We start from the raw sequence: 10,548 nt of genomic DNA on the forward strand, positions 1-10,548 counted from the left end.
CATGAGTTAGTGAGACCAAGCAATAGGAAGCATAAGTTTGTGCGTGGAGGTTGTGAGGGCAAGGAATTAGGAGCATGGAGGCTTGTAAATTTGGCTAAGTATTGGTCGAAGGTAGTCAGTGAGGCAGGGGATAGAAAATACTTGTGCAGGTTGAGAAGAGCATATTGTATTCATCCAAATTCTTTGACTAATGCAATATACAAATAATAGGGGTTTTTAGTTGTGGCTTTCTCGAGGAAATCATTGTGTAATGTGTCTATTGAATTCTTTCTCTTGTATTCTTCGTGATTTCACAATAATTTAATTATTTCTGCTTATGAGTAGAGTAGATTCAAGTCTATTGTTTTAGTAAATTACAATGAGCAGTTTGAATTTACAAGAAATTTATACATGGTATTGGAGCTATATTTTAGAAATTTATACATGGTATTAGAGCTAGATTTGTAGGAATTTCTACATGGTATCAGAACTACATTTGTAGAAATTTATACATGGTATCAAAGTTAGATTTGTAGAAATTTCTACATGGTATCAGAGTTGAAATCACAATAGAAGAGAAGAATTTGAAGTTGTCCCTGCAGATTGATGGAACTCTAGTTCAGGTAGATCCAAAAGACCCAATGTGCAGACTTCTTGATGGAGCAAGAAATATGCTAGTGGGAAAATAAATAAGCCAATTTTTAGTGACACAAAAAGGAGTTTTGATCATTGATATTGGCAGAATCAGGAGCAGAGCGATTTCCCACAAGGAGATCGAGACTTAGAAGGAGTCTATTTTCAGAGGGAGCAACCCTATGGAAGCTAGAACTTTAAGTTCTGGGAAGATCAAACTCATTATTGCAGTTGTTGTAGTAGCAATGCAGAAGAAATAATAGAGTAGTAGCAACATAAGTATGAGCAGATCAGATTTAGCTCATGCATGCAAAGCCTTGAGGAGAAAGGCAGAGACTAGAGACTTGGTTGTTGAAAGGGAGCATGAATTTCCTCTCAACATGCAACTATAGAAGCATCCTCAACAAATTGTGGAGTAGCCACAATTGGAGAAGTAGAGAGGAGATTGAGTGTAGACATCCACTCAAGTAGAGACCTCTAGTAGGGGGGAATTTTGAGCCAAGTGGGTAGAGGGAGCACATGCAACCATACCTCTAAGTGTGATGTGGGGTGAAGTGAAGAAATAGTCCCAAGAGTTTCAAAAATTTGGCAGGATCCATTGAGGTGTTTTTGTCTAATGGATCATTACCTTGCTATGGGGGCCCACAATATTCAATAGCAGGAGGATCAATGTCAATTAGATACTGAGAAGAGCTAAGCAATGTTGATAACATAGTAGGAGCCTCAGTAGTAGAGTCAGTAGCAACATATTTTTTTCCCTAGTAGATAGTTGCAGACACAACTAGTTCAATTTATTTTGTTTGGATGCTTTTTGGTTGTAGATGTTGCAGTAGCAACAACAACAGTGACAAGAGTTGCATTAAAAACATTCCAAAGGTACTGGATTGGGATAGATGTGAATCCCTTTCTTGTTGAGAGGGAGAGTTGAAAATAACAACGAGAAATGTTAAAAATAACATCTAGAAAAAATCCTAATTTAATTTGTCCTTGAATTAAATTGGGAATTAAATTGCAATTCCACATCTCATGGCAACTTGTAATAGTAACTAAGTTAATTCAACTTAGTTAGCTTAGTTAATTCAAGTTGAGGGTCTAAATAGAGTCATGTAGAGTTTCTCCTATAATTAGGAGCACTAGTTGAATTTATTTTTAGTTGTAATTATTTAATTTAGTCCAACTGAGTTAAAGTCAGTTAAACTTAGTTCCAACCGATGGACGAATTAGTGGTAGGTCCAGTAGTGGGGTGTAACCTGCAGTAGTGGGGTGTAACTTACTGTAGTTGGGTGTAACCTATAATAATAGGGTGTAACTTACTGTAGTGGGGTGTAACCTGCAGTAGTGGGGTGTAACCTGCAATGATCAGTGAATAAAATGAAGATTCACTCAAAATTAACTCATGCATGTCATATTAGAGAAAGACCCATTTGAGATTGGACTTTAGGGACATTGTCTTATCAGTTGAAAAGTCATCTAAATTAAACCGATGGTGCATGCAGTTAGAAGAAGGCCTAAAAGAAATCATTCCTTAATTAGAAAACTCACTAATTTTAACCATTTAAATTGAATTTAAAAGGAGGAAAGAAGGCATAAGTTTAATCATTGTTTTGGTGAGCACGAGTTGGTGAGATCAAGAGATAGGAAGCACAAGTTTGTGCATGGATCTTGTGAGGGCAAGGAATTAGGAGCTTAGTGGCTTGGAAATTTGGCTAAGTATTGGCCAAAGGTATCCAGTCAGGCAAAGGATAGAAAATACTTGTGCAAGTTGAGCTCAAGGTTGAGCAGAGCATATTTTATTCATCCAAATTCTTTGACTAATGCAATATACAGATAACAAGGGTTTTTAGCTATGGCTTTCCCTAGGAAATCATTGTGTAATGTGTTGATTGAATTCTTTCTCTTGTATGGTTCACAATTTCATGATTTTTTAATTGTTGTTTCTTATGATTAAAGAAGATTGAAGCCTATTATTTTAATAAATTATAATTAGCAGTTTGAATTTACAAGCAATTTCTACATGGTATCAGAGCTAGATTTGTAGAAATTTCTACAATCAAAAGGACCCATCCCACAGAGTGGGATCTATATACCCAAGTTTATAAGTTCTCCAGCCAGGTGTAAATATTTTATTAATGCAATTTTCCTATTCATATGATCCATTGGGTTACTACACTTCCCTTTTTGTTGTTATACGTTTTTGGTTGCATATGATCTTTTGCTACAGGGTTTTTATTCTTTTTTCATTGCATATTTGAAGCGTAAACAACCATATTTTATTGTTAGGTTCACTTGTCACCAGTGACTTAAGTGAATCATTTTTGGTACACTTGCTAAAAATTTTCATACTAACAAATGGTGACTCCACTGGTGTAGTAATTCAAACCCTTGGTGACTATTGTTTTAGCTATATTCAATGTTTTCCAGCTATTTCTAGCTCTCTCAATTTCTATTTTTATATCTCCTTTTTTTTTGGAAAATTTTCTGTTTCTGTTGGTAGTTCACATCTTTTTGTAAGTCAGAGGTACCAAACGAGCAGGAGATGACACATTCTGGGTCAAACCTACTGAGTGATATAAGTGAGAAAATTCTGGGTCAAACCTACTGAGTGATATAAGTGAGAACAAAGTGCACCTTTTGGCCCCTTTTCTACAACTAGAGCACACTTTTCAACCCAAAAACTGTGCCAACGCACTTTTGAGGTCAATTTTTGCACTCCGCAGTTTTCTAGATTTTTTTCTTCTTCAATTTTTCTAGATTTTTCTCAGAGGGTTCCTATTATTTCCTGAGCCACGTCTAGGCATAAATCGTCTTATTAGTTTCTCATTGAGGAAAGAAAAATCTCCCTAGGGTTTATAGTTCACCTCCATCATTTAGGAAGAGAATTGTTGAGCTGAGGAGTCTAGTGTGAAACATTTTCAGCCACTGTTTCTCAGGGTTTTGACCACTATTTTGCATCCATTTTGAATAGGTTTCTTCAATATTTTAATCCCTTTAGATTCTAGTTTTTCCTTTCCCCCTTAGGATCCCCTTGTGTATTATGGTTTTTGGAGCTTCTTTCTTGTCCTTTTCCAGTATTTTCATCTCTGATTTTTTCTGGTTTTTTGCACCATTTTCAACATCCTTTTGCCTTTAGATCCCAATGCCTTAGAAATTAGATATTTTGGCCATTTTTTGTGTCTTTGAGTTTCTTTTTTTCCTTCCATTTATTATCTACTTGATAGCCTTCTTGGGTGGGGGATTGTGTGCTTGAATTTGATGTATATTTTACTATCTCTTTTAGCGTTATTTATAGTTTTCTACACTTTATTTTCAACAACAAATGGCATCATCAAAATGTGCTTAATTAAATCATCCACTTGACACATTATTTTCCACATACACACCCTAAGGGAGCGTGAGCTTGGTTAACACCACGAAGCCAAGACTTGAAACAAACCATCATAATAACTTAACTCATATGGATTAAGCCCACTTGGGCACTAGTTCCAAAACAATATTTGTATTTAGGTTTAGGATCAATGGGATATGCTTCTAATAACACCCATTAATCACTTAAATTGATACATATGAAGTTGACATATTAGGGAGCTTAATATCCTTCACCATCCCACAGTCCAAAGTCAGAGCATGTCAGAAACTCAATTCAGAGGTGGTTAGGCTAGATCACGGTGCAAGCGATTCTCCTCGGGGCTACCCAAACCAAGGTAGGGCACTCCATGCTATGGTTGATTAATGAGAAGCTCAATACTCAACCACCCCCATGGGACAAAGGTAACCTTAGTGTCCAATCTTAGGAAACACCCTATATGGTTGGCAATGGAAAAGCAGTTGATCCTCTACCCCACCTCTCTCTAGAAAACTATACTTGTGGGGATAAGATTCCATCAAGTAGTCTCTTGGAAGGCCATCTAGAATAATAGATCTAGGACTTGTTTGAGGATTTAGATCATATTTTGGCTAGAGGTCATTTTTTCTTGGATAGGACATGTTTTCTTGAATTAGAGTACCATATCATTATAGTTAGTTTACACTTGGAAACACTGCACTAGGTGTTTTATTGTTGTTTGTTAGTCTTTCTCCTACCATTAACCTTCAGTCTATTGATTCATCTTTGTCTTGACACTGTTGCACCCCCTAAGAGTTTGTCATGGAGACTTCATGGCCTTCGCCCCCGATTTCCTTTAGGACATCTTACTACCTATCAAAAAGTTCAAACCATCCTCCTAGTCCTCCATTGAGTCCCCATGCTGACTCTAGTTCTTTTGATTCCTCTAGTTCTTCTTCTGTTTCTGCATCTTCCCATCCCCACACCACCACCATGTCAAGCACCAATTTGGAAAGTGTAAACCAAAGTGGTAACCAAGTTATTAACTAAGGTAACCCCACGCATGGAACCTATACTGGTATGGTCACTAATCCTCCCTTGTTTCATTATATGGTTAGTTTGAGCCTCCCTAATTTTAGCCAACTCATCAATGAGCCTCTTCTCCATAACCCCAATTAGCCTCCTATGCCTACCAAGCTTCCTTATGACATTCCCAAGTTTGAAGTTAATCCTAGAGAATACCCCACCAATCATGTTCACTCTTTCACATGCAGTGTTCATCAAATTCCATTACTAAAGAATCCATTCATGTTCGTCTCTTCCAACACACCCTAACTGGAGCTACTACCAAATGGTATGTGGATCACCCACATAGCTCTCATTCCAACTTTTCAAATCATGCCAAAGATTTTCTTTCATATTTCTAGTTACCTCTTTGATATGACACGGGTACTGAATTCTTGACCTCTTTTCGTCAAAATTTTTCCACCCATCTTTCTGACCATGTCCAATAATGGCGCAAAAGGAGGAGCATGTGTAGAACCCTTGATTTTCAAGACCATCTATATGGATTGGTTTTTAAGAACTCTTTTGGCCCCCATCGGTAAATATTTCAACTCTCACTTCTCCCATACTAAGGAATAATCTCTCTAGATTGTCTTAAAATATGATATGATATATGCCCAGTCAAGTTATGTTTATACTTTTCTCCCCAACATGCCTCAACCTGGTGTTGCTAATGCACTAGGGGCATCTCATGCCGCTGACAGTATCGTTGGATCTCTTTCCAACCTTCAACCTCCACCATATGATCCACCTCCTATGAGTTATGGTCAACCCTAGGGGGGACCAGTTTTGCTTACACCTATCCCCCTCCCGGTCCTTCACGTGTCAACTCTTACCAAGGTACAAGAATGTCATACTCATATCCTTATCCGCATCATCAGATTCTAGGGCCAGTTGTTTCTCAACTTGGTTATCCTAATTTTCCGTGAATCCTTATTATCCTTATGCACCACCTAATGCTCTAGCCCCACTGGCACTAGTGCCTCAACTTCCCATGCCTCCGCCTCCTCTTCCACAATAGAAACCACCTCCACAAAATCAAGTGTGTGATCAACAGAATACTACCAATCCCCCTAACCCTAAGAGAAGGAACAAGATGAAAGGTAACCAAAACCAACAACCTCAACGTAACCAGGGAAACCAAGGTTGACAACCTAATGCCCCTAAGATTTACCAACGTAATCCTGCAACCCAGCAATAGGGCAGACAACCTAGTCAGAACAAGGCTCTTAGAACCAATAAATATTATGCTTGTTCCAAATTTTTTGGCCATTATACTCATGAATGCCCCCTTTTACCTCATATGCGCTAGGCATGGGAAGCTCAAGCAACTGCCTCTCGAGGACCTTAGCCCATTGCTCGACCTCCTCACCCTCCTACTTCATCACAACCGATTGTGCTTACAAATCCTTTTCCTCGTCAAGGATATGTGGGTGCCCAACCCACCCAAAGTAATGCAGCTCCCCAACCTTCACAATATGGCAATAATAATTACCACATCCTAATGATGAATTTTGAAGAAGTCAACACCAAAAAATTCAACCTCCAAACTCGATTGCACCAATACAATAAACCTCCTGCAAAGTCAACGATTGATTCCCAGCCCAAAGTTTCCACTGAGCCTTTGTCCTCACAAAATGGTACCTTATAGATCCCTCCACCTAAAGTATAATTTCCCCTCAAGATCCCCAAAGGTCCATTACATTGAAACACTTATTCTTCTAAAGCCACCCATACCTATAACATAGTAGATGATTTGACCCAGTCTCCTTCTACGATGTCAACATTGGAAGCCCTCTAGACGTGCCAATCCAAATGAAAATATCTACTATCTGCTTTGGGTATTGTGGATCCCTCTGACAATTGTATGATTGTATTTGATGTTGATGAATATGAACATCCCTCCCTTCCTCCATCCATTAATTTTCACATACCAATCTCCATAAAAGACACCATTGTCCAGTGGTGTATCATAAACGAAGGCACCTCAACCTATGTAATGAACGCTACTATTTGGAAGACAATTGGTTCCCCTGACTTGTCAACATCCATTATCACTCTTCAGGCTTGGGATGGTTGTCCCTCGTAGCCCCTTGGTTTATATCGCAACTACCCCATAATCATTACTGGTAATATGGTATTGATTGATATTGAATTCATTGATTCCTTTTAGATTATAACATCTGGTTGGGTCATAGTTACACCTATTCCATGTCCATTGTCACATTCACTGTCTTTCGCAAGATGTGTTTTCCTCACAATGGAAATATCATCACTGTCGATTATCTAACTTACTATGACCCTCAATATTAGACCTCTCCTTAGACCACTATTTCATCTATGACTTACAATAATATCGTTCCTACCTTTACTGATGTTTCTCTTGTGAAAATTTTGAAAACTAGAATCCTATTGCAACAATTGGAAATTGTTCTCCTAATTCTTAATTTAATTTAAAAATTTGTTTACTATTTTCTACAACAAATACTAAATAAATCGCATTGCAATATACACAAATAAAACTGTGAAAGAATAAATGCTGGAAGAAATTCTAGCACACACACATAAAAATAACACAATTATTTTTGGACAAAAGTCCCGGAAAAAAACCAACTTGGGAAAACTGGTGCAACATGTGAGGGTTTTATTATTAAGAAGGAGTGAAATAATCCAAGTACAATCTGGATGCCTAAAATTGGCAATCCACAATAAGAACATGTGGGAAAATTACTGAAGAAAATTTCCCTTCTCCCACAAGCAATATCTAACATGACTTGCCTTCAAAAAACTTGGCCTCCAAACCCCAACATGAGCCTCCACTGATGAAGTAATTTTTCCTCCAACTACTGAGGAAATCATATCTCTGATCTTTTGGAACCTTTCCCTGACCTTTGGAACTGAGAACAATTTTTACTCACTAGCAAATCGATCTACCCGCTGATGCTACTGTGCAGAGACTTTGTGCTATCTCTATGGGATAACTCCAACCTATTACTTCTACCTCTATGGATATGGAAATATTTCCTTTGGATCACTATCCATACCCCTCTCACACTGCTTTTATCTCTATCTCTCTCCGACAATTGACTTCTACTACTCTGGAAATTGATCTGCTTAGAAATCGAACCTCACTTGTGTCTTCTCCATACCACATCGACCTCCTCTTATAATCCTCTGTTGGAGCACCAATGACCAAGATTAAAACATAATTGATTCTCGCCTTTACTTAATTAATACTAATTAATTAACTGTATTTCCTAAGTTTAGACTTAGGAAATATTTAAAAACTCATTAATAATCCAATTAAGTCATTTCTAGGCAGAATTTCTAGAAACGATTTTTGGGTTTTGGAGATCTCATGTATTCTAGCCTCTCCACAAAATGTCAAGGATTTTACACATTCGATGCTACAAAAAATTAGTGAGGTATGTGTTTTAGTGCTACTGCACACCCTATAGCAGCATCCCGTCTCTGCATCATCTCTTGTCATGCTGTTGATGTATGGCCATACTTCCCACCGGCCACTGCGAAACTATGATATATGTTGCCTCTGTGTTGCTATTGATCCTACACTGCAACTCCCTCTCATCTATGGCCACTGCAATTGCAACTGAATATCATTCAAAATATTGAATAAACTATGATTAGTATAATGCATTTGTCACCCGAGTCTCTGATTGCTGCTAGCATCTGTACTATCACTAAAGAATCTACACTGCTGTTAACTCTACACCGAGCCACCTACTCTATTGTCAACACTACGCTACTCTCCTCAGTATCTGACTACTACTATACTAAAACTGTCAGTATGGCATCTGACTACATTAATTGTCATCGATCCATCCTGTTAGTGAATACTATGGACGCCCATAGCAAGGTATTGATCTAATAGATGAATCCTCAAGGATCCTTCCTCTATGTAACACTCTCTAGCAACAACTCCAAATCACCCCACCTCACTTCTGGAGGTATGCAGATGGTCATAGTGAAGTATTCCTCCAATTTGGAGGATAACCTATCGATCTCAACATGTGTTGCAGCCTAATCCTACTTCTCCTCTTTGTCCTTCATTTTGAGAGGACACTAGGTACTGTAGTGATCAAGTTCACCACACCTACACCACTTAACCTTCAACAAGCCCTTCTTCTTCTTCCTCTGCTCCCCCTGTCCCAAACTAGGACCCTCCAATGTGAGGGCCACATTCTCCTCCTCCTTCACCTGCTTTTGTCAGCTACTGCTTCCACTGATGGAACTCTTTAGAAGAGATCGCCTCAATTCCTTCTACTGCAAGTCAACCCACATCTTATCCCAATCTGGTAGGTTGTCTCTTCCACATATACTTTGGATGAAGACTTGTCATTCCTCAGAGAAACTATTGAGTGCCAATCTCACAAGCTCTATGGGTTGAGACAATGCCCCAACAAATGACAACTGGTCCCAGACCTCCTGAATCCTGGTGAGGAAGGGTCCTATGCCTTCCCCCTTCTATATTTGGATGAGCCTCAACTTCTCTTTGAGGTACATCTTCCGCTACTTTGAAGTACCCTAATACAACGTGGCAAGAGCATCCTACACCTACTTGGCAGTTCTTTGCCAACTACATGTGAAACAACATGACCTCAAACTTCATCTAGTATCAATTGTTTCGCCTATTCTATCTCCTTTTTTTACTCCTTTAGCTTATATGCATCCTAGGGAACTGTTGCCACTGCATCAATATGTGCTTTTAGGCCAAACTCATATAGAAGGAAGGACATGCTTGCTTTCCAGATGACATAGTTGGAAGCCCCATCCAACCTGTCCTGATAATGAAGCCCAACAATGGCCATCTCAAACAAATGTTGAAAATATCCCCTTTCCTTCTACTCAGATGTTGCTCTTCTATTCATAGTCCTTTCTAGAGTGAGAAGATCTGCTCACAACGACTGTTGATCTGCAAGGAAAAATCAAACTTCTTGAGACTAGAAATTCACCGAGAAATTTTTTTCCTCTGTGTGTGCTCTTATTCCTTCCACCCGATGTTAGCTCTTCTCTAGCAATTAGAGATTTTCTCAACGCAACATCTAAATTTCTCCCTTTTCCTTTGGAATCACTTGATCTAGAAAGATCAAAATTTTCTGCTCCTCACTCAGAAAAATCAAACCTCCACGAGTATTTCAACCTCCTAGAAAAATGACTGTGCTTCCCTTGGAAATTTTGGCCTGCTACCACACTGAGCAATGAAATTCCTTCCCTTTTCACCCCTTAGCTCTTTGGTTGATTAATTGTGCTCTGATACCATGTGAAAATTCTAAAAACTGGAATTCTATTGCAATAGCTGGAAAATATTCTCCTAATTGTAAATTTAATTTAACAATTTATTTGTTGTTTGCTACAACAAATACTGAATAAATCACACTATAATATACACAAATAAAATTGCAGAAGAATAAATGTTGGAATAAATTCTAGTACACAAACATAAAAATAACACAGTTATTTTTGGACAAAAGTCCCTGGGAAAAAAACCAACTTCGGAAAACTGGTGCAACAAATGAGGGTTTTATTAT

The sequence above is a fragment of the Pinus tabuliformis genome, chromosome 4_2 (genome assembly GCF_031772625.1).
Source record: "Pinus tabuliformis cultivar Carrire ecotype Pingquan chromosome 4_2, CPIR1, whole genome shotgun sequence".
In the NCBI taxonomy this organism is placed as follows: domain Eukaryota; kingdom Viridiplantae; phylum Streptophyta; class Pinopsida; order Pinales; family Pinaceae; genus Pinus; species Pinus tabuliformis.